The following is a 25,902-nucleotide window of genomic DNA, read 5'->3' on the forward strand; positions in this document are numbered from 1 at the left end:
GGGGAGAGATAAAGCCGGCGAGCTAATCCTTGCTGCGGTGCTTCTTGGTGCCTCTTTTTTTTTTAAGTCCACGTGGTGCCACGCTAATTTGATTTCTTCCTTTTTTTAAAGCAGTCTCCCTCTCCCTCAACTGGTTTATAAACCCCTGGAGACTTTGAGGGGGGAAAGGGGGGTGGGGTGGGAGAAAGCGCATCCAGTGTAGCGGGTCTTTATTCTCTCTGGGAACACTTCTTTGTCTTGCAGGAACGGCGTGGGTCAGGCAACTGATCTGAGCTTACATCTGTCATTTTCAAAGAGAGAGGGGAGAGATTAGCGGATACAATAAAATAAAAAGAATATCTGGCAACAAAAGCCTCTCAGAGTAGCCCAGGGAAAGTACCACAGTTGCCGGGAGACGTTGGACAACACGAACAAGGAAATGGGACTGTCGCATATTATATATATAAAATATACACATAGAAAAGAATCCATAAAGGATGCTGAGCTCTGCCATGTGCTCCAAACTTACAGTGGCTTTCTGAAACCAAGGGCCATTGTGTTTATATGTTTCCAGAGAGCGCCTCCTCCCCTGTGAAAATACAGGAATCTGCTGTCCTTGGAAGCCAGTTTCAGGTAGCTGAACACATGTAGAGCAACTTGAGGCAGATTTTATTATTGTTTGTGCCTGGGCTGGTTGGTAGTGGCCCCTGCTGGCCTAGAGAATTAACTGACAAGGGCCCTAGTATTAATAGCATCTTTTATCTCAGTCACTTTTAAAAAATAGTGAAGGTTTTTGGCTCAAGCTGAGACAGCCTACTTTTTAATTTTGGTTTCCCGGCCTTTTGGGATGGGGTTTTGTTGTTTTAATGGGGACTGAACTTCAGAACGTAGCAAGCAGCCTTAATCAGACCATTTGCTCATTTCTAGCTCAGTGTTGGGTACACACAGGTTGCATGCACACTTTTTCTGTAAAGCACATTTGAAACACATTTCCTTCTCCCCTCAAAGAATTCTGGGCATTGTGGTTTGTTAAGGGTTGCTGGGAGCTGCAACTGTCTGCCCATGATTCTTTGAGGGAAAGAAAGTGCTTCAAATATGGCAGCACTGTGTAGCGCATGGGATGTGTGAGGCGAGCATGTGACACTCTGAATGCTGCTAAACCACAGCTCCCATCAGCCTCCGCCAGCATGGCCTATGTCTGGGTACGATGGCAACGCGTTAGCCATCCTTGCTTCAGCTTGCCAGCTGCTTTGGGACTACAACTCCCATCATCACTAGCTAGCAGAACCAGTGGTCAGGGATGATGGGAATTGTAGTCCCAAAGCAGCCAGAGACCCAAGTTTGGGAAACCCTGCTCTAGGGCAGCTTTTCTCAACCTTGGGTCCCCAGCTGTTGTTCGACTATAATTCCCATCATCCCTGACCACTGGTCCTTCTTACTAGGAAGGATGAGAGTTCTGGTCCAACGACATCTTGGAGCCAAGGTTGAGAAAGGCTGCTGTAGGGTTTCAGGCAGGGAACATTACTAGTCCTAGCTCTGCCTAGAGATGCCAATAACTGAACATGCACACAAAGCATGTGCTCTATTACTGAGATATATAGCCATATATATCTCAGTTATTACATGACATTGCAACCCTTGGGGGTACAACTCTGCAATGCTGTTTTCCCTACAAGACTAGAACCAGCATTCACAATAGCAAAATTCCAGGGACAGCCAAAGTCAAAATAAAAAATGAAGGGAAAAGCAGCATCAATATAACCCAATTACCTAGGTTCTATCCTGCCACCTGAATATACGTTTGCATCTTTGTCTGGTGGACCTCCCCAAGGAGGTCATTGTCCAGTTGGCACCTGCTTTATCATACAGTTGTAACGAATAGGTTTCTAAGACTTAATAATTCTGCAAAACCTTCGTAAGAAATATTTATATGTAGCCAAGTGTAGTACTTTGGCAGTCTCTGTCTAACTACACTGCAGTATGCTCACTTAGAAAGCCTGCATTTTGTTTCACAGATATTTCAGATAGCTATTTTAGGTTAATCAATATTTAGGATGAAAATATCCTGTAAAGGCTCATGGGTATAGTGTCAAATGCAGAGCTCTTGGAGTTAGGTTCAAAAAGAAGGTTTGTCTGAAGTTGTTTTCTGAAAGTCATTCCTTTGTATTCCTGGCATCTAGAAATTGATGCAAACTAATATTAACTGCATAGTTTTGTTCTCTTCCTATATTGGATTAGCAATAGTTAAGTGACATATTATAGGGCAAAATAAAGCTTCTTACTAGTGAAAAATTACTTTTTCCTTTGTCATGTCTCGATTGTTTCTCATGTTAGTAATTGGCCCAAACCTACTTCAGACTTGACGATCTTTGACTTTTTGTAATGAGCTTGCTGGATGATGCCTTTGCTTGTTCTCCAACAAGTGACATTTAGTAAACATGGTGGTGCTGCTTTGGTGCTTAGCAGTCAGTTCAGTATTTAGTTCCTTCCAGGAGAGGGCAGAGTTACATGCACATGCTTGTTAATTACAAAGCTTTACAAACTTCTTTTGTGTTTTCCCTTTCAGCTTTTCCTAACTCCTGCCTGTGCTAGATGATCAGTGCTGTGTTTGGAGCAGTGATGTCTAGGTGCCTGCTAAAACTGCTTTTCTCTTTGTCCACAAGTCTAAACTGCTGTGAAAACCTCCAATCATGGGACTGTCAGTATTTTCTGATGGAATTCAGTTGTGTGTTGGCAAATTCAGGTTGTGCAATTATAGCTGGTTGGGAGTCCTTGTGCAATAAATCTGCTTCCCCACTCCCCACCCAAACAGACCTTTCAGGTCCTTTCCCCAGCAGAAAGCAAGCTTGTTCCATCTTCCATGTGGCAGCCCTTTAGATATTGGAAGATGGCTATCATATCTCCTCTCAGTCTCTTTTCCAGGCTAAACATACCCAGCTCTCTCAAACATTCCTTATAAGGTTTGGTTTCTGGATCCTTTATCATCTTGGTCACCTTTCTCTGCACACGTTCCAGCTTGTCAACATCCTTCTTAAATTGTGGTGCCCAGAACTGGACGTAGTATTCCAGGTGGGGTCTGACCTAGGCAGAATAAAGTTGTACTATTACGTCCTTTGATCTGGACACTATACTTCTATTGATGCAACTTAGAATAGCATTAGCTTTTTTGTTTCTGCATCGCACTGTTGACTCATGTTAAGCTTGTGGTCTACTAAGACACCTAGGCCCTTTTCACATATACTGCTGGCAGCCCAGGTATTCCTCATCTTATATTTATGCAGCTGGTTATTCCTGCCAAAGTGTAGAACCTGACATTTGTCCCTGTTGAGATTCATTTTGATAGTTTGGGCCCAGTTCTTCAATCTGTTACGGTCATCATGAATTCCGAATGTGTTTCAGAAACCAGGAAAGCAAGAACAGTGGATTAAAGCTAAGCAGCATTGTTGGTTTAAACTGCTTTTGCCGTCTTTGTGGTGGTACTGTAAACATGGAATGACTTGCAAGCTGGGTGTGTTTTTTGGATCAGCCGCATTAATAATTTTGCATATACTGTTGGTTTTGGATAGGGAAATTCTCCCCGTTGTTACACCACAGGGAGAGCTTTAGAATAATGAATCAGATTTTAAAGTTGGCCACCAACTTAAACATAAAACATTAGTTCTAGTGAAATAAATCAGTTTGGTCAATTCTGCAGAGGGATTTCTGGTATTCACAGAACAGGTCTAGGTACAAGGAAAAGAACTTATGTGTGTATTTCTAGGTGTGTGTCCAAGTACTGTTTGGTCAGCATTTGCAAACAGGCTGCTTGTGAATTCAAATTGCAAACTAGGTACTCTGCAGGCTATCTTAGTGTGACATTTACCTGACTTGCATTCATAGTGTGCTCAGTGCACAGCACACTCTGCTGTTTTTCTCATACCTTCCAACAGCAGCTGCTTAGCAATTGATACATATATGCTATATATGTGCCTACTGCAGATGCTGTTTCCAGAGGCTAGTGAGTTTGTACCTCATACAGAACGCAACTCGGCCAGATGATAACAGTAACGTCCATCTTAACTGGAAGCTGGTTCTCGGCCAAATTCTGATTTTAGTACTTTTAACTTTTATACCTGGAGTTGAGATGTTGAGCTATGAATATCCTGATGTACAAAAGTGTGGTATGGGGGTTTGAATTTAACATTTCAGAAATGGGGGTGGGTGGGTTTGAATTTAACAATTCAGAAATTTGCTAAGGCATGCTCAGTCTGTTGGTAGGCAAGGTACCTTTTAACCCCTTTTATCGAATTAGGGCATTGAAGGAATTCAGGTTCTGAACCAAGCAAATGTGGCTTCTGCAAAGGAAGAAGTGCATGTTTGCATATATATATATATATATATATATATATATATATATACTGTATAGTTGGAAGGGGTGAACATCATCAGATAGGATGGTGAAGTGCTGCTCTCTTGCCTGTAGAAAACCCTGCTTTGACTTTTGAGTCATTTTTAAACACACATCATCATACAGATAAACTTCAAATTATCTTAACTGCTAAAGAACGCTTTTTAAAGAAAGCTTAAATAGAAGCTGAGATTCTTAGGCTGCCTTATTCTGCATTTGCAGAATAAGATGCTTCTCTGTGAAACACTGGAAGTTACAATATGACAATGGACAGCTTTTTTATATACAGTACAGAACCAGCAGTCATTGATGACTAAAGACTAAAAGTGGATACTTCCTTTAAATGGTTAATTTGCTGGCTATAGCTGAATCTGCCTGTCTGTGAGCTTCCAAGGATCTAAAGGGAAGCTCAGTTGAAAAGGGGCAGTTGTAGGTGGGAAGGGACTAAGGCAGGCTGGTTTGCTAGCATCACCACAAAGGTTTAATACTTTGGTTAGGATTTCCATCTCTGCCAGAAACTCAAGTTGTCCCAGAGGCTAGGCTAGCTAATGCAAAAGAATCTATAATGCTATGATTTATTAGGCTAATGCGCCAGCTAGTGACTCTTTCCTATTTCATAATGAGCCTTTTCCATTGGAGATGTCTGCAAAACTGCTTTTATTATGCACTTTGGAAGTACAGAGTTCCCAGGTTGTAGAACGCTTGCTGCATAACATTGTGTGTGTGTGTGTGTGTGTGTGTGTGTGAGAGAGAGAGAGAGAGAGAGAGAGAGCGCACTTGTGTAAATGAGGGCTCTTGCATCTCGGAAGGAATTGTGATGGTTCAGCATCCTCTTTAGCTGTGAAAGGAGATTACAGTTTATGTCCAGCTTTTAAAGAGTCTTCATGAGCCAACATTACGGGCGAGAGGTTAAGTGCATGATCTCTTTGAGGTAGAAGTCCTCCAGTTCAAATCCTGGGTAAACTCTATCATAAATAAGATGATGATAAGGTAGTATTATCTTTAGTTACTTGTATTAAGAATTTAGTGGGACCAGAGCTACACATGTAGCTGAATGAGGAGCGGATGAGGTTGTAGAGTTTTGAGATGATAGCATGGTCTGCTCCATTTCAGACTACGGGGGTTGTGTGGATAGATTTTTTGAATATATCCCTAAATAGGAAAATTAGCAGAGTACACGGAAGAACTACTCTCTCATTTATTCTGGGTCATCTTCTTGAAGGGATTGTTTTTGTTTAAGGCAAGGAAGCATTTGTTGTGTTCCTTTATATTTTGTCAGGTGGGTGGGGTACAATTCATCACCACCACCACCACCATCAAATGGCATCTTCCTGCCTCGCCCCTTGTAATCTGAAGTTCTGTCCTTGACTCTACTACCTCAGAACTGTTGAATGTGCAGATCAAAGCTGAAATAACTTTACATGCAGGTCTTCAGGTGTTACTAGCCCTCAAATATTTCTGATAGCATCTCACATGCATATGTGGTACATTGATTACATATAAGGGGGAAGGGAAGTGTACTAGACAGAGAAGCTTATGCACTAAAGTTAACTAAGTGAGTGGCTACTAATTATTAGGTGGCGGTGGGGTGGGGTGGGGGAGCAATATTGAAATGATGTCTGGGGAACTCTTAGCTCCTTTCATTAGGCATAGAATGCTTCCATCTTTTTAAATAGATGTGGTCAGGGGATGTGGAGTGACATATTGAGCACATGAGTCCGTTGCCATGCATTTGCTTCCCTGCCCCTCCAGAGTTACCTTTTCATGGTGGTGCCATTTTATCAGTATGTTGTTTATGAACTGAGTTTTTAAAACTTGTACTGAAACACCTTCTTTGCCTTAAAAAGTATTGAAGAAGTTATGCAAAAGCACGTAAGTAAAAAAAACAAACACGTTTCCATGCAAATTTTAAAAATAACAATAGTTCAATGGGCTGAAGAGAAAGGAGGTTAGGAGTAGAGCAAGTGCTTTGCATGTAAAAGATCACTGACATCTCCATGTAGGACTGGGAATCCTGGAGAACCACTGCCAGTCAAAGTAGACAGTATTGAGCTAGATGGAGCAATGATCTGGCTTGGCATATATTCCTATGTAAATGACACGCTCAGGTAAATGGTCCCTTCTATGCTCACATGACTATGTTATCCCCATTAGTGTGGCTGGAGCATAGCAGAATGTACGCTGTACACACAAAGTGCTGTAGCTTTTCTTCTTCATCATACTTATGGTGGAAGAGCAATTGCTGAATAGGAATTGCTAGTCTGAAAACGCCCAATGTTAGTGTCCTCCTCTCACAGATAAACACGGATTTGTCAAGTTTTAGTTGTCACAACCACATCATATATTTAGAGCAACCACAACACTTTAAGCAGCGTAAATGTATGGTGTGGATGTGACCTTGTTGTGAAACCTGCAGTTCTTGGCTGCTGATTTCCGGAGAGCAAAATTGATAAAACTCAGTTGTTTGGGCTTTGCTCTCCTTATCCGATAAGTGTTCTAGAACCAAAGGCTGATACTTGAATACAGCTGCATCTCTTGGACCAAAACATGTGATGTGAGGCCTCTTGAAACATTTAGGTTCTTTGGGATTAGGTTTATGAGGAATTCTGCCAATTAAGCTGTGTGCATTTTCCCTATTAGCGATTTTCAAGAGGACTCCTAGATGAAACATAATTCTTGCTTATGTTGAAAGGAGCAAGATGATTAGAACCTCTTAAACGCTTGACTTACGATGCGATCTCCAAACCAAAGTTGTAGTGTTGTTGCAGTATCCTTCCAGTGATATTTTGATCAATGTTCAGGCACAATTAGCATAATGCTGTAATTATGGCTTATGGAGCTGGTATTCCCCAAGCTGACAGTGCCTTTTCATCCAGGGTGTGCTGACATACTAACTTAATACACATGTGTCCATTCCCCCTCCCCCCCACAATGCCTCATCTGATGAAATGAATACCCACCAACATGCTATGTTCTGTTCCAAATCTATTACCATATGCCTGTCTTTTTACAGTTCTTTGGTGCATGATGTTCATAGAGTGGATAATTAGCTAAGTGAATTAATTGACATTCATACGTGCAATTAGCAAATGGTTACAGGCAAGCTATTCTCTTTGGGATGACTAAAATTTCTAGGGGACTAGTGTAAAAATACTGTAAAATCATTAAGAGTAAATAATGAGGGTTGATTACTATGCATGATTATAGAGGCTGTTTTCTTTCCTGAGCCATAAAAGTGTACACATTGTAAACAAGCCTGTGGGAGCGAGGGGGTGGGAGGGAAGAGAAGCAATACTATAAAATGTTCTGGAGCACACCACTTCTGGAGAGATGCACTGGATATGTATTCCAGATAAAATCTGAGCCAGATGGATGGTATGCCATAAACAATGTGGTGATATTTGCCCCCCAAGCTCTTCTTCTTCAGTGGATAATGCCATCTTTTACTTAACAGGTTTTCTGTTCGATATTTATTATGGGACAATGGAAGATGTGCAGCTCCCTAAATAAGAATAATGTCAAGTCTCTAGGCTGGAGGCTCTGGATTTCTTAGACATTTTTCATATGCCCTTGTAAGAAAAGATGCAATTCCTTGCGGTAAAGGAAACTTAGGAATGGTGATTCCCTTCACTGTGTAAACAAGAAAAGAAGAGGAAAGCACTGTAATATGACTTTGCACATTAAGGCATAAGTCACATCCCATCCTTGGTATTACAGTGGTACCTCGGGTTAAGTACTTAATTCGTTCCGGAGGTCCATTCTTAACCTGAAACTGTTCTTAACCTGAAACACCACTTTAGCTAATGGGGCCTCCTGCTGCTGCCGTGCCGCCGGAGCACGATTTCTGTTCTCATACTGAAGCAAAGTTCTTAACCCCAGGTACAATTTCTGGGTTAGTGGAGTCTGTAACCTGAAGTGCATGTAACCCGAGGTACCACTGTACCAGGGAAGAAGAATTTATAGTGGTAACTTTTATCAAGGGGCAGATTTTCACAAGAAGCTGTTTGAAAAAGGGATCTTAAGAACATAGAATAACTCTTCTCAGAATTGCTGCCTCCAAACTTCGGCCCCACACCTAAACCCGGTCTTGATTTTTTGCTGCTTCTGTTACCCCTGAGTTCTGGATATCTACTTGCATTATAAACACAAGTTCTTCATGGGTCTGTATTCTAGAATGATGGTAGTGTGCTTGCCAAAATGGCAAAACCTGGAGATTATGAGGGTCTCTTGCTGTTTTTCACACTGAACAGCTGATCCAATGCTTGTGCTCTTGTTGATGACACCAGGACAGCAGAGGGCTGGTCAATAAGATGTATTATGGAAGCAGCTGGAAGTGCTTTCCATATTGGAGCAGCTGCCCCATACAGGAATTAGCAGTGATGTGAAGATGTTCCATGATGTGGATGCTCTGTAGAGGGATCCGTGAGACACTTTATGGCTAATGCACATAGCAGCAGTTAATACGCACATGTTTAATTATTGCCCCTACAATGATTGGTAAGTGTTCTGCACACATCTCAGTATGCAAACTGGTGGCCTGCGTCACCTCTGCTCATCTAAGGAGCTTTTCCACATCTCTCATAGTAAAATCAAATGGCGAGGACTTGCACGACACGGAGAGTTGGAAATTGGGGGAAGTGAAGAAAAAAGCACCCCTCCCCAAACACCCACTATACATTTAAAGCAGATCCAACATACATTTAAATCACATGATTTAAAACTCTGGGGATTGTAGTCCATTAGGGGTACTAGGAGTTGTAGGTCTGTGAAGCTACAGTTCCCATGATTATTTTGGGAAAGTCATGTACTTTAAATGCACATTGATTGTACTTTAAATGCATGGTATGGATCGTTTCACATTGCTGTCAGAAACAAAATTGTGCAATCAGAAATTAAAAGTAACACTTAATGCATTTATAGGATTGGAGCCTAACCCTATTGAATTTACTTCTGAGTAACATATAGGGTTGTGTTGTAAAGGCTGTGCTGTAAATGCTTCCTAACCACATGGGAAGTTCAGCCACTGCAACAGATTAGGCATGTATGTAGTAGATGCACTATCCCAGAGGAATCTTGAAACTGAGGAGGGATATTTTTGCATCTAGTCATACTTTACTTCAAGCCAGATGTGGATGTTGGATGCTGTAATTCCTGGATAATATTCTAGAGCAATTCAGAACAAACCTTTTTGCTCTTGGAAATCTAAGTACTTGTGAGGAATTTTATTAATGCATATTCCAAACACTGAAAAGGTTAAAAGGAATTGAACAAGGCAATAACATCCCCTTGTCATGATCCACAAGAGGGTAAGGTCTTGGCTTCCAATCCTTTCTGCTAGTTTTTACTATAAATGCCTTTATATTTCTTTAGAGTTGCTTTTTCCTGTACACTTGGATATTTACTCTTGAGCCCTCGGGTCTCTCAGCTGGGTGTTGCCTGACTGCACATATTTGGCTTGAGTTTGAAGGGAGGGTAAGAAAAGAGGGTAACATGCACAGCGAGGAATATGGGTTGGAGGGACAACGATATCCAGATGATCTGAACCATCTGCAAAGAGCTACATTTGTTCCCTATTATGCAATCAAACTTAAGTATATACATTTGATTTGTTTAAGGATGAGACTAAAAATGAGAAGCATGACGGACTAAGGGGGTGCGTAGCACAGGCACACAGCCGACATTTAAATACATTTAATACATTAGACACATTTAAAATTATTGTATGGCATGGAGAAAGTGGATGGAGAGCAGGTTTTCTCCATCTTTCATAACAATAGAACGCATGAACATCTCATGGAGCTGAATGTTGGACGGTTCAGGACAGATAAAATTACTTATTCACCCAGCAAATAGTTTTAAGCTATGGCACTCACTCCCACAGGAAGAAGGGATGGCCACTATTAGACAACTTTGTGGAGGATAAAGCTATCAATGGCTACTAGGCTCTGCCTCCACAGAAACCACAGGAGCAGGGAGAAAGCTCTTGTGTTTGCGTCCTGCTTCCCACAGGCATCTAGTTGGCCACCTTGAGGGCTGGGTGCTAAACTAGACCGGATCCCGCAGGCTCTTCTTAATGTTATTGTGTGTGTGTGTGTGTAAAATGGTAGTCATGAATTCACAGTTGGTAGTTCCGCGAGTGCAACAACTGCAGCCTCCACTTACCTCTTTGTTTGCTCAGTTATTGGCTACACTTAGAACATGTCTCAGTTATTTGGAGATTGGCTTTTATCCTTCACACTGTGGCTGTGGCAGGTTTTTACAACTTTGGTCTCATAGGTGATGCTGGTGGGGGAAGAAAGGATATATCTTGGAATAACTATTCCCTACTGCCACGGCCAACAAATTCCTCTTCACATTTACATGGCTTATTGGCCATATTGTCCAACTACGCCCCCCTCCTATATTTATGACTTAGGAAGATTTTGTAAGGCTGAAATACTGAGATTTGTAATAGAATATAAACTTTAAATTGCCTTAAAATTTATCACACCGACAATTTGGCTTCCAGACAGTCACTGGCAAATTCAGGCTGTGCGTTAAAGCTCATTTGGAGCTGTTGCAAAACAAACGCCAAAGAAACGGACTTTCTGTGATAAGGAAAATGACAGGGACATGCACTGGAAAGTATTGACGCAACCTTAAGATCCACACCGTGCATTTAAGGCACATCCAACTCACCTTTAAAGCCTGTGAATTGCCCCAATGGATTGTGGGAACTGTAGTTTGTTCGGGTTACTGGGAATTGTAGGTCTGTGAGGGGGAAGCCACAGTTCCCCGGATTATTTGGGGGAAAGTCATGTGCTTTAAATGTGTGGTGAATGTACTTTGAATAAGATGGGTGTTCGTTAAAGGGGCCTTCTGGAAGCAACCTCAGAATCAAGGCTCTTCTGCTTCTTTGTTTATTTCCTACAAATTGGTAAGAAGTAGTATGTAGCCAATGCTCGAGGTTCTTGAAAATTATGGAGAAATTTCTGTTACTTTAAAAGGAATGGGAGAGGGGATTGATGAAAGTGTTAGGAAAGTTGGCTAACGATGAACAGTTCTACAAAGTTCCACCTTAAGAAAACTTCAAAAGACTTTTTTTTTTTACGGAAGTTGAGGGTTTACCACTCCCCAGTGATCCGAAGGAAAGCCCTGGCAGTGGCTCTGCCTGGAAAGCCCTAAGGACTCACAGAGAGAGAATAAAAAGCATGGGGCAGAGAAGTCCGGCGTGCAGGTGGCCTGGGGTTCCTCCTTCACTGCGAGTCGCAGCCTGAACTGAGATCGCTCAGTGCAAGTGCCTGTCTGCTTCACAGGAACAATCTTTGGCAGTTTTCAGCTTCCTCTGGCGAAGGTGAGAGGGGCAGAGGAGATTGGGAGAGACCTAGCCACGGCTAAGAGTTTTCCTGGGGTGTGAGAAACGTTATTATTTTTGGGTTAAAATAATAATAAAGGGTGGAGGAAAGGACTTCTCAAACCAGTGAACTCCTGATCTTAGTGAGGGCTGCTAGAGCGCTGTGTGTTTAGCGTTGAATACCTCTGCACTGATGAAGCTGCCTTTAGGCAGAACTTGAAGCAAACTTCTTTAGTGGTGCGCAGTTGTGATAAAAACAGCAACACTTCTGTGGTTAAGAGGGAAATGCACACTTTATTTCTGAAGGTTCTTGATGGAGCAGTGGACTGTTTTATTTCTCTTCCATGACATGGCATTTATCAGATAAAGGAAGAGAACATCTACAGACTCAGCTTTTTCAGCAATAGTTTCCAAACTCCCTGACAGTCCCACAAGTAGAAATCTGTGGCCTTTTTCAGGATTCCTACCTCCACTTTGCAAGTTACCCTCTCATGCTAAATTTTCTCATATGGATGACAGGATGGTTCTTCAGGTAGCTGGGTTTAGACTTCAGAATCTCTGTTAAGTATATAATCTCCAAGGTGAATGAGGCTTGGAACTTTTACCAGCTTGTTTGTTTGGTGTAGAGAATTACTGCTAAGTTGGTTCTGGAGCCAAAAAAAGAGTCTAAAATGTGCCTTTCACTTTCCCCACCAAAAGCTGGTCCACATTTTCCGCGCTCCACACTTTCTAAACATGGCTGAGTCACAATGGAAACTGCTGATAGATCTGACTTTTCTATAGAAGACTGTGTTTTTCATGCAATGAGTTGCTACTCATTGAGCAGAAATAGAGCTAAGCTGGGAACAGAACTTTCCCAGCATTTGAAGAGCAATATTTGAACACTAGTTGCTTGCGGTTTCCATCTGTGGAAGATGCAAGAATATCATGGAATTCTGTCCCAGAAAGATGCATGGCTTCCCTGCAGTAAATGTGCTCTAAACTGTCCATTTGGAAAGGTCCTTGTGGGTCAGGAATGGCATGACCAAATGCTCTCCATAGATTATTCCCCATGACTAGGTGGAGATTTATTTGGCGCTTGGGATGCACTAACTCAGTGTCAATAATTTCTGGGAGTGACACTCAGTTATTTTCCCTTTTGCCTTGTCTGCTGCATTGGCAGACATGAATGGAAGACTGTGTGTCCAGTGTGGACGTATGTAAAGCAACACAATCATACATTGACCCTTATCCAGAAGGAAGTGCCTAGTTAGGTGTTAGTGCCCTTGCCTTTCTAGATGTGTGGTTACTCTATGGCTGGCATAGCTCTTGGGACCTGGCTGCCACCGCTGCCTCCTCTTCCCTGCTGCTGCTGCTCCTTCTTGCAGTTATTGTCCCTCTAGTGATGAATAAGGAGATGGAGTAGCATCTAGCACAGAGGGCAACTTAAGGGACAGCTGGGAGGAAGAGAAAGGTTTGCTGAGAACAAAATCTGAACCTGCCACTGTCCTATCTCACCAACATTATTATTTTATATTTAATCTTCACAGATTTTTTTTTTTCTGCTGCCAGGCTTACAGAGATTCGTTTTAAACTGTTGACTGGTGATTTGTGATTCCGGGTTATTTTGTCTGTTATTTTATTGTATAGATTTTTTTGTACACAGTTTTGATATTTTAATGAAATTGTGTTATTATTTATAAATAAATAAATGATTAGGCAAGCCGCAGTTTGACTTAGCATGTTGTCTGAACACAGGCTCATAGTTTAGCTCCCTCTACACTAACCACAAGCTGTAGCCAAGGTATGTCCTGTGGTTTATGGTTCCTTTATGCAAGGACTCTCCTGTCCCTGAGCCACACATCCATATACACTCCTCCTGTTTCACTAGTTATTTATAAAGTGCATGACAGGGACTTTGAACCTCCTTGAATGACTTTTGAATGACTTTTCTGTTTACTTTCTCAAGCATGTTATTGCTGTTGTAGTGAGATGGGAAGCTGGCCCAAACGATCTCTCAACGTCTTCCCCATCCCAACCTATGACTCTGGTTGTTAAAAAAGAGATTGCCACAGAGGGCAAACCAATTAGGCAAGTTTAGTTGGCCAGTTTCTGTCTACTGGGAGGATGGACCTTGAGGGATCTGAATAGCTGACCTTTGCCAAGTATTCTTTTTTGAAGAAGGCAGCTGGAGGCGGTGTCAGACAGGTTCTTGTGTGTGCATACACATCAGAACAGTAGACCAGTCATCTTTAGAAATAAATGGGCTGGAAAAAGTGTGTCTGTTTTAGAGCCTGTAAGTCAACAGCATTGTTGTGGAGACTGGGTGTTCCCCACACTGAAAATCTGAGGGAGAAAAGTAAGTTTACAATATCTTTAGGAGTTATGCTGTATCTTTCCCAATGCTCAATCTCTCTCTCTCTCTCGCTGTGTGTGTGTGTGTGTGTGTGTGTGAGAGAGAGAGAGAGAGAGAGAATAAATATAAATAATGCAGAATGGTATAAGCTTTTGGTGACCTCATTTCACCCCTGGAATGTAATACTCTCTGTGTACACACAGGAACCTCCCCCACAAAAAAAACCAGAATCCTGCAATTGTCGTTTACTCCTCACTGAGCTATAGTTCAAAGCATGCTTCACAAACTACAGTTTCCAGATTTCTTTTTTGGAGCGGGTGCTTTAAATGTATGTTGTGCATAAAGTAGTTACAAATTTTCTGAGTCACCAAGGGGCATCCATTGGGGAAATGGAAGAAAAAAAGTAGAGTGGAGTGAGACTATGTATGTAGCTGGTGGGTTTGGGAGGAATTTAGCAGGAAAGGTGAATTGTGGTGGCTGCAATTTTCAGCTAGGCCCAAAGAATATTTGCATAATCTTGCACAGGCCATTCATATGTGAATGTTTATGCAGAGAAGTATCAGAGAAGTCTGGGACGCGGGTGGCGCTGTGGGTAAAACCTCAGCGCCTAGGACTTGCCGATCGTCAGGTCGACGGTTCGAATCCCCGCGGCGGGGTGTGCTCCCGTCGTTCGGTCCCAGTGCCTGCCCACCTAGCAGTTCGAAAGCACCTCCGGGTGCAAGTAGATAAATAGGGACCGCTTTATAGCGGGAAGGTAAACGGCGTTTCGTGTGCTGCGCTGGCTCGCCAGATGCAGCTTGTCACGCTGGCCACGTGACCCGGAAGTGTCTGCGGACAGCACTGGCTCCCAGCCTTTAGAGTGAGATGAGCGCACAACCCTAGAGTCTGGCAAGACTGGCCCGAACGGGCAGGGGTACCTTTACCTTTTATCATCTCTGTAGGATTTTGTAATATGTATTTTAGTTCACAAATTCGTTCCACACCTTTCCAAACTGTTCAAGGTGACATAATGATGTGTTCATCTGTGAAGCAAACACAAGTTTGGGATTTCCTTTCACCCTAATAATTTATACAGACTTAAAATTACATAAACGTGCTCTGTGCCATGGAGTTCCTAGTTCCTTGTCTCTGGCTGCCTCATTATTGGAAAAGTCCTGTCTTTGTTGTGCTTTCAAAGTTGGGGGTACTTTGGGAGATAATATGTCATTGTCCCTCAACAAGCTGATGGAATTTTTCAAACTAGGTCAGGCTAATGCAGATTTGCTTGTTACTATGGATATTGCTTAATTATACACCAATAATCCCCCATGAGAATCTCACGATTGCTGCTCATCTTTCTGTTTTTAAATATTCCCAGAATGTGTAAAAGAAGCTCTGATGGTTGAAAACTGGGAATATATGAGCTGAAGCAACTGAGAATTTAGGTTAAGATAAAAGGCGGGGAAGCAGCTGTCTCCGAAGTGGCGAGGAATGGTGTTGCTTGTGCTATTTTAAACCTTCCCCAGGTCCCCATCCAGGCCACAGGTGGAGAACTGGTGGTACTGCAGATGTTGTTGGCCTACAACTCCCATCATTCCTGATCATGGAAGCTGGAGCCCAACAATATACGGAGGACCACAGGTTCCTGTCCCTGGTCCTGGTCTGGGCCAGTCTGCCCCAGCCTGGTGTCCTCAAGATGTTTTGGGCTACTAATCCAAAGTGCTGGTTATAGTCCAACAACATATGAAGGGTTGGAGAAGGCTGATCCTAGGGCACTACCCTACTGCAGTGTAATGGGTTTAGGGGTTGCTCGTGCGTAAGTTGCCGCCACTGCTGGCTAGGTTACCTGGTTGAACCCTTTCTGACCGGACAGCCTCTAGCTCCGTGGCTGTCTCAGTCGCTGGCAGAATCCGTCAGTGGGCGTTTCTTAAACTTCTTCCAGCACAAAAGTTCTTTGACGCCTAGTCTCCGCCTAGTCTCCCTGCGCGGAAGCCTTCTGCGTAGGGAGGGTGTGGGTAGCGGAGGACCCGTACTCTCTCCGCTGGTCTCCGGCGAGGAGTCTTGGAGCCTCCTCTCCGATTCCCCCATCTGCCCCCCTTCTCTACTGGTGTTACGCTGATTTCCTTCCCCAGCGGACGGGCTGCCTCTCTTCCTACTGGGACCCTCTCCGGCATCCCTTTGGAGCCTTCCCTCCGCCTCTAGCTCTGATGGCAGTTCCCTGACATGCAGTGAAGGGCCATCCACCCAGAGACTCTCTAAGCAATTCTGATATGTGTGGCTCCACATATGTACACCACGAAGGTGCTTACAAAGCAAGTAAGGTTTTGCACAAAGAAGGCAAGTTACGTGCTGCCTGGTTAGGTAGAAAAAAATGGCAAGTACAGTTTAGGGTTAGGATACCTAAGGAACTTTTTGTTGTTGTTGTTTAGTCGTTTAGTCGTGTCCGACTCTTCGTGACCCCATGGACCAGAGCATGCCAGGCACTTCTGTCTTCCACTGCCTCCCGCAGTTTGGTCAGACTCATGTTTGTAGCTTCAAAGACACTATCCAACCATCTCGTCCTCTGTCGTCCCCTTCTCCTTGTGCCCTCCATCTTTCCCAACATCAGGGTCTTTTCCAGGGAGTCTTCTCTTCTCATGAGGTGGCCAAAATATTGGAGCCTCAGCTTCACGATCTGTCCTTCCAGTGAGCACTCAGGGCTGATTTCCTTCAGAATGGATAGGTTTGATCTTCTTGCAGTCCATGGGACTCTCAAGAGTCTCCTCCAGCACCATAATTCAAAAGCATCAATTCTTCGGCGATCAGCCTTCTTTATGGTCCAGCTCTCACTTCCATACATCACTACTGGGAAAACCATAGCTTTTACTGTACGGACCTTTGTTGGCAAGGTGATGTCTCTACTTTTTAAGATGCTGTCTAGGTTGGTCATTGCTTTCCTCCCAAGAAGCAGGCGAACTACTGGCTCCCAAATGAATCTGCAGGTGGAGATCTATCTTAGAGGCCCTTTCTTGGATCCCCTTGCCTTTTGTGATGGTGAGGGGACCTGCTCTTTCCAGGAGTGGTGTCCTGGCTTTGGAATGCCTTCTCCAAGGGAGGCTTGTGTGAAGCTGACTTTCTTTTCAATACTAGGTAAAAAAATTCTGTGTGTTTGCCTAGACCTTTTGGATTCTATTTTAGTGAGTGTCTTACCTTGCTTTCTAAATATTGCAGCTCTGTCTTACTGTTTTGAGTGTTTTGTTGTTGTTTGTTAATTTGTGAGATGCTGCAAGAACTCTTCAGGGTTTATGAACAGTGTGGAAATATATAACAGTGATAATCCTGGACTCTTTTCTGATCCAAACAATGTTAGTTAGATGCTGAGTAGAACTCCTTCCATTGACTGGGTGAACTTTGTCCCATCTCTATGCTGTCCAACATATCGTACCTGCCTGTGGCGATTAATTGCCTCTAGAGAAAGTGGGGTATCTGTTGCCTACAAGACCCACCCCATCTCACTGTCAGGTATAAAAATTTCCCATTCTGCATAAGGATTCCCTCCACCTGTAATTTCTAACTGGCATAAGTGCAATAATTTCATTTGGACTTGGTTCTTTGATTCTGCGTTAGCTGACATTCTCTATCGCTTCACCTTAGCTGACATCCTCTATCATTGTGAAAAGGTGTGAATTGCTATATCACTTGAAAATTTAATTGCCTTGCCGGATGCCACAGTGGAAGTGTGGTGGGGTAGACTGGTTGAATGTTTTGTTCATCTCCTTATGTTTCATATGTCTTGAGACCTGGAGATTCAGTTGCTGGAAAGGAGAAGTTGGGAGCTAGTGAAGCTGAAAGTTGATCATTCACTCTGCGTTCTGCTTCTACTGTTTGCTGGTAATTCTTGGCAGATGCATACCTAGGAGTTGGTGACAACCGCCCCCCATCAACTATCAGACTATCTATGGAGCATATAAGGGCAAAAGGTAAGTATGTCTCAAAACCAGGCCTGTAAACAACTTGAATTGAATATAGTCAGTTTCATCCAAGGGTGAAAAGAGTTGTCCAGCCACCATTCCTCTGCAACTGACGTTCAACATTTCATGGCTGCTGAGCATACTCAGTCTCCATTGGATGGGGTGTTTTTCTTCCCACACCCCCTGCCCTCTGGTTTAGGTTGTATGTTGTTTGTATTTCTGTAAACATCAAGGTTTCCTTGAGATGCAAATACATTCCCCTTTTCTCGTGTCTGTCATCCCATTTTGACCTTATTTCTGTCTGCAGCCAGCACTTGATGTTATTAGGAGGAGCTTTAATGTTATTTAAGAAGTCTCTTCCAGCCATGTAACTTCTTTTTTTAAAAAAGAGCTCCTTGCTACATGCATTCAGAGATGGTACAGTCTTACAAAGGATGGCACTCTGCGGCTTGCGTGTGACCTCGTTGCCAGTCAATATGACTGCTTGCTTCGTGTAGCATTGTTTGTCATAGTAATTTGGCATGAATCTGGAAAATGACAGATAATTTCCTGAGAAATTTGGGCCACTTAAATCGTAACTTCCCAGTAGTGTGTCCTTCAAATAACTTAAAACTACTCATTGTTGATTGGATACAAAGAGAATGCATACTGTTTACAAGGGAAATGAACTTCATGCTTGACTTGTGACACTGACCTGAATGATCAGGCCAACTTTTCTACTTTTTTTATATAAAAAAATCCTGCCCCCACAATACATATATCCTGCTCTTCTTAATTACCTCCATGACTGGTGCAATATTCAGCTTGAAGGCTTATATCCAAAATATAATGCAAACAGTTCTTCTTCTTTTTTGCAAGAACTAGGTCACCCAAGGGGTGACAATGTAAGAGCGCCATCACCTAGGTAATGTATCTTGTTGCCATGGTGACCCTAAAGGCTGCATCAGTCAACAGCTTTCAAAATTTTGACAGCTGACTGAGACTGAAGGTTTTAATGAGGACAGACACTTGGTTAGTTTCAGTAGCCAAGTACTCTAAAAATATTCTTCCACCTTGTTAATGTTTCTAGAATGTAAATTAATAATTTAGGTCTCCCTCTGTGCAGTTCCTGACACTCCAAAGCAAGATTGTTGAAGGATAATAATGTTAGGCTGGTTCTCCCATTTGATATGGCTTCCGCTGGTCATGAAACCCCTGAGGTCATAATGTGGTATTTGCTGGTCCTTTTGTCATATTCCTAGGATAACTATTGTGCTGGTACAGAAAGACCTCTGTCTCTTCATTGCTTTCTCAGATGGATAACGCAGATGTGAATATCTTGTAATACTTGCGGAGGGTAGTTAACACCATAATTTTCATAATGGTGGTCTTAATTGCAGATTATTTGTCTTTATTTGCTATTGTGTCTTTATATTAATTGTTAATACACTGTAGCATCTCTCAAGCAGCGTGTTTTCCTATTGTTGCTTTTAAATGTTTGGACCACATCTGTAAACCTGAGTGGCCTGCTGTCCTCTCCTAAGAACAAGTACGGTATATCCATTAAAAAGGGTTATTGGCCAATTTACATTTTTCTACTGTCTAACTTTTAATTGAGTTTCATTGGCTAAAGCAATGTTATATCCCAATACTAGTAATTCTGAGCCCATCCACAATTTCAAGTGATTTCAAGTCAGGGTTCCAATAGGGGGTATTTTGTCCTTCTACTTTCCACAGGAAAACTACTGTTTACTGCTGAATTGGAACAAACATCAATTGGGTTTTCTGTGGCTTGACATTTGTTCTGATTCAGCTGTAAAGAATGTGTTTTCCCAGAGAAGGCGGCAGGACAACAACAACAAAATCAACCCTCTCGTACCCGTGACTTGGAATCAAGGGACAACAGGACTGTGGATGGACCCACAATTGAGGCGATTTAAGCCAGCAGTAGTTCTGTTTGCTAATTAATGCATGAAAAACACACATTGTTTAAACCCATGGTCTAAATCCATCAAAGGGAGATGTACAGAAATCTGTTAACAATGAAAATTGGCACTGAGTACTTAAAATGAACAGATACTGCTGATTTAACACATGTCATGAACATTGATTTTCTAAATGATTTTTTTCAGCCCTAATTTTCCTATCTCAAGGAACTTTTTGTTGTTGCAGATAGTTCCCAATCATTATCAATAACCACCTATACTCCTACCCCTATTTCCATTTTTATGTGTTAATTTTCAAGAAGGGTGCTCTCACAATCAAGGAGCTTTGCGGCCACATTGCTGGCCCTGCCTCCAGAGTTTCATGGTTTTCTTTGTCTGCATCTTATTTGCGGCCAGTGCTTTTTTTGCGGGGGGAACGCAGGGGTATGCATACCTCTTAACATTTTGTGAATCTTTGTACTTTTGTCCATTTACTGTATTTATTTTTCCCAATTTGAACTATACAATGGTGCTTTTCTTGAGTCAAAGTGAGAGTACCCCTAAACATATTTTTAGGAAAAAAGCACTATCTGCGGCAGTCTGCAGAGGCCCATAGACCTCATTTGAAACCTTGGTCATGCTGGCCCTGGGGAAGGTGACATGTGCAGATGTGTATATGTGTCGGTTCCCCCTGCAGATGTCCAATTCTAATACACAGATAGGCTCGTTGGTCTAAGAGGGCAACTGGGGCAATGTTCCACAGCCTCAGCCAGGCCTCACCCGCTTGTTGTGTTGTTTACAACCAGTCTAAGGGATGGCACAACCTGCCAGCTTCCTCCTCCTTAGTCCCAGTGTTGCTGTTATAGAACTCAAAAGGGAGGAGTATGAGGACAAAACAGAATTAGTTGGCTCTGGCTGCCATTGGCTTTGGCTCCCTGCTGTCTGCCAATCCAAATGGGCACCAGCCACTACTGGGAAACAAGGCCAGGGGTGGCCCCCAGTGCCCCTTGATCATGTGAAAAGCCCTTCATGTGAGTTAACGTGTGAACATGGCACACACCTATTATCCTCTTCTGCGCTTCTGAAAGTGGCGAATTCTCCACAACTCCTGCTTTTCAGAATATAAGTATAAGAGAGAAACCAGGCAAACGTTACACAGTTCTAATCATAATAGAATGTCCTGTCTTGGATAATGTCTTAATAGGGAATTGTACATTGTGTAACTCCTCGCCATATAATGGTTTTCCTCCAGCTAGTGTGCTTGCTTTGTCGGCAACTGCTTTTCGGTAAAACTGCACAGCCAGGAAATTTGCTCCCATCATGTCCCAGAACTAAAAACTGGGATGCAACAAGTCTTTGTGGAAAGCGAAACGTGTGTGTGTGTGTGTGTGTGTGTGTGAGAGAGAGAGAGAGAGAGAGAGTGTAACTCAACAAGCAGCATGGAGAAGCAGCACACAGAGAAGATGCTTTAATGAGGCATGCTTAGTACGAAAGCTTTGGAAAGCACAGTGGTCAGAGTTTGAATTTGTGTGCGCGCGACATGCCCACAAATGCTGAGTGCTTGGATTATTCCGTCAGTAAGCAGTAAACACAAAAAGCAGCCTGTTCAACAAGTCACTGAAATAGAAATGCTGGCCTTTGTGGAATCACATATGTATGTTCCTTGAAGCACAACTGCTGTTTGCTTTGCAGCCAGTGCCAAAAGCTGCCAGCCTGCAGCCAGGAAAGCGGTGGTGGTGGGGTGGGTGGGTGGGGGAGTAAAAGCCTTCAACAGCTGTGTATGACTAGGGCTCCTGTTTCCCATTCTGTCTGCCATTTCTTAATGCTGTTGTTTAAACCTTCTCTTTGAGCCCTCCTGAGGTTGACAGCTATGAGGCTGATCCTGTGATTAGATTAAAGTTAGCAGTAGCTCTTGGTACCTTTCTTGCACGATAGCGGTGTATTTAATTTGCTGCATTTATGCACAGTCCATAGGTCCATATTCAAGGCTACAGTTCTGTTGTGCTCATATTTAGTGCTTTTTAAGAGGGGAAAAAGGTGTCAGTGCTCACCATGAAGTTGTTATAGTAAGTGCTACACTTTTAACATTTGGGGAGGAAATGGTGCTGGAACTCCAGACCCTTGAGTATCTCCAGAAAAAACACTGCCATATTGCATTTTTCCAGCTTTGGAAGTGCTGTATTTTGCAGTGTGTGTGTGTGCAATTTTTCGCACAAGTTGCACATTAATTGCCATTATGATCACCATGTGTCAGGAGGACCACCAGCTGGTAAAGTAATTTGTGTAAAGCAGTCGGTGATGAGTGATCCAAATCAGTTGTTGCAGCCACAATGTAGAATGAGCCTTCTGGCGAACACCAGCAACGCTGTCCCCATCTCCTACAGCAGCAGGGCCTGCTATTTTGTCAAGCATTTTTAGTTTGATGTTCATTACCTTTGTAGTCAATTGGTTCTAAAAATAGTTCAGCGCTTGTACCTGTCTTTGCATGAGGAGGCTTAATCTTGCGCCAGCCTGGTCTTCTCTATCGAGAAGAGTGAGGAGGTTGGACTTGTAGGGACAAGTAAAAATGCCCTTGGCTCTCCTGAGAACCACTGGGATTACAAGCTTGAATTCTTGCCTTGCCTGTTGTACAGGCATTGCCTTGGTGCACGGAATAGCAGGCAAAAGATGCTCAATTTTGGCCAGTTGCTACAATGACTGATGAGGAGTTTAGATCCATTTGCTAAAAACCCCAGTTCAAAAAGCCCCAGTAACTTGAACTGAAAAGGGACTTGTAGAAGTATGGTGCAAAAGCTAAAGTACAAGTGGTGCGTGCATCATGTAAGCTGAAGCCATCCGTCATCTCTGACCTCCTTGTGCTCAGGGCGATGCCAGCTGCTTCCACAGCCTGGTTGCTGTGGTTCAAAATGTATGCTAGTGACTGCTTTGGTAAATGGCTTTCACGGCCTCTCCCCCAGTTTAATATGGTTTCTGTGGGCCAATGACTGTTTGCCCCTCTGCTCTCCAGATTGGTAATTTGCACATGCCATTTTAATTTTAATGCACGGAGGGTTAAAATTTCCTGTAGCACAGGACTGAGGTTGAGTTTACAAATTACTGAGTGGCAAAAAGGCACCTGTAAGAAAGGCTCTTCAGGTGGCAATTTTCTGTGCCCACCAGATTTCTGAGCATAGGCTGTTGTTATGTAATGTATATATTGCTAAATGCCAAAATAGGCTTCTAAGCGGATGGAGAAATAGAGAGAGCATTTTTACCTTAAGGAAAAGTTGCAGTTCTATCAAGATACTATTACATGCTGCCCGCTATTGCTGTCTCTTAACAAACAGTAATTAAAAACAATCTTTCATGCTAGCTACCACTCCCTTCTCCTTCTTAGTGCAAGGAATGCTCTGAGGCATGACTTTCAAGGAAACAGAGCGTGCTTGAACTACCCTTCAAGGCTAGTAGACCAATACAGTGAATGCTGGTGAGCCGTCATAACAACAGACGGAGTAGGAGTCTTCCGCACTGGGCTGACTTTCCAGAAGCTTGATCAGTCACATGGTTTTTCTGTTTAGATGCACATAGGAGGGACCTCGTTGCCATAACTATACTTTTGAATTCAGATTGGCGGAATGCTGCAGAGACCTTATTGGCCAGATAACAGTAGGTGGAACAAGATGTTTGCAGAGCTTCTCCAAATATAATTAGAAGTATAAAATGTGTATGGGACAGGAAGGAGCATGATGCTTTGAACTCTTAGGGGCACAGCAGCAGCAGCAGCAGTAATAACAACAACAACAACAGTCTTTGCTTGACATTCTCCTTGGGCGGGCTGTGACCCAGCCCAGCACCTCTTGTGGACTAGTATCCACTGCATGGGGTACCTTTGAAGATGGGAAACAGCAGCTAGTGCAGAATTTAGGGGCTGGAAGGTTGTTGGCTGGAAGTAGGTTTGATTGTATCCATCTCTTCCATGCTGCCCACTGTTGCTGTATAATTTCTGGCCTACAAATCAGCTGATGTGTGATGGCCGCATTAGAAACAACCAGGGGTGGGGGATGGTCATGCATAACATAATGTCCATATACAGTATAACCCATTTGACATGCAAATATGCCTGCTTTTGACACATGCTTATTTTGACCCTCCCCTTTCCACAAGCTTGTTTACATGAATTGGGCCTCTGGATTTTTACATCTTGGCTAGCATGACTTAATGTATGAGAATTTCTAATCCAGATACAGTAGGTCTGTTTTGCCAGCGTTGCTTTCCATATTCTTTTCTGTGCCTCCTTCCACTTTCCCCTCCCTCAGATGCAAACATCTGCATACTGCCTCTGCTAGGCCAGGGAAGAGTAAAAACTAGCCGTAAGCAAAGCAAGCCCACCCCCCTTCACAACAATACTTGGGGGGGGGGGGAAGCTGTGCATAAATATCCAATCTCTGCAGTGGCACAGACGTGCTGTGACTTCTTATGAATGTTGCACTGTGAATATTAAGTTGCATTCCTGCACATTCAGAAGCTGTTGCCCTGATCCTGCACACTCTGAAGGGAAGGGCAAAGGCCCGTTAGGATGTCTAATTCCTGTTAGGAATACAAAGTTTTCTATTGCGGTGTGTTCTCTAGGATTTTGTCCACTGGCTTTTAATGTCTTCTCTGCAGAGACATGCTGTGACTTAAAAAAGGAAAGAATCGGACTTACTGACTGACTCCTGCTTGGCTAGGCCAGATTTCAATGCCTTGGCTTTCAAAGGCTTCTGTCCTTTCTAATCACACCCCATGTTAACACCAGATCCCATTCTTTAAGCAGGATTTGTTAACTTCAGGGGAAGGCACCTGATTAATGGCAGAGATCCTGTCGAACACAACCTCTCTTAAAAAGAAAAAGGGAAAAGAAATTTCTTGTAGGAGACTGGAGCAATTAGAACCTGTCCTTAATTCCTTTTTATGTAGCTAAATACATTCAAGAGAGGGCAATTTAATATGACAACAAAGGTGATGTCAAGTTTCTGTCTTCATTACATTAAATGTTCTTCATTTTAAAGCCTAATTTCCAGAACTGAGACATTTTGCTGTAGCTCCAGAGTCCTTGTTCTCTGAAGGGGGAAAAAATCAACCTCCACCACCAGCTTGGCCTTAATTATACAGCTTGTCTAGTTAACAGCTTGTCACTTTTTCTTTCTCTTATTGTTCATATTGAATAGTCATTTATTAGTGTCATTAGCTTTCCTTTCCTGAAGGGCAAGTAAACAAAAGCCTATCTTCTGAGAACTGATCAAAACCTCTGTTAGAATTAATTCTCAGGCAGGGAAAATTAGCATTTTGCACCTCTTCCATTTTTATTCCTAGGTGTGCATTTCTTTTTACATTTTTGAGCTGGCATCGTAGAGCTGTCTAAAACCTATCAAATGGCCTAGCTTGCTTGTCGACTCCCACCCAGGTCTACATTTTTAGAACTGATTGGTGACAGGGCTTCCAAGCACATTATTGAATGGGAATTTCACATGCTGCTGCTTCTATACTATTACTACTACTGCCTCAGTGTTTTGGCCCTAAAACAGGACCACGAGAGGCTCTGAAAAAGCACAAGCTATTATGTGAAGAAGAAGAAGAAGAAGAGGAGTTTGGATTTGATATCCCGCCTTTCACTCCCTTTAAGGAGTCTCAAAGCGGCTAACATTCTCCTTTCCCTTCCTCCCCCACAACAAACACTCTGTGAGGTGAGTGGGGCTGAGAGACTTCAGAGAAGTGAGACTAGCCCAAGGTCACCCAGCAGCTGCATGTGGAGGAGCGGAGACGCGAACCCGGTTCCCCAGATTACGGTTGGGATAGTCTTTCCCTATCATCTAGGCCTTAGAGTTGGCACCAGACTCTGAGGTGAAAATCTCTGGAAGATCTTTGTTGAATTTTGGCTCAATTAAAAGCACTTAGCCAGTATAAAATTCCTGCAAATATAATAATAATAATAATAATAATAATAATAATAATAATCCACTGTGATGTAGGAGAAGGACCAGCAGGAAACTGACAAAAGATTTACCAAAAGTGTTGGT

General features: G+C 42.9%; 1 protein-coding gene across 2 annotated transcripts in view; it reads left to right on the forward strand.

Annotated features, from left to right (window-relative positions):
• The first annotated feature begins 11,467 nt into the window (after positions 1–11,467).
• ACOT11 (acyl-CoA thioesterase 11) overlaps positions 11,468–25,902 on the forward strand; it is a 63,975-nt gene continuing 49,540 nt past the window's right edge. The window contains exon 1 of one of the 2 annotated variants that reach the window (XM_081010669.1): positions 11,468–11,699. The gene's annotated coding sequence lies outside the window, so the exon portion shown is untranslated. The remainder of the gene's footprint in view (positions 11,700–25,902) is intronic. The other variant, XM_081010670.1, reaches the window with a different exon arrangement.

This window comes from Podarcis pityusensis, assembly GCF_964106645.2.
Source record: "Podarcis pityusensis genome assembly, chromosome: 6".
In the NCBI taxonomy this organism is placed as follows: domain Eukaryota; kingdom Metazoa; phylum Chordata; class Lepidosauria; order Squamata; family Lacertidae; genus Podarcis; species Podarcis pityusensis.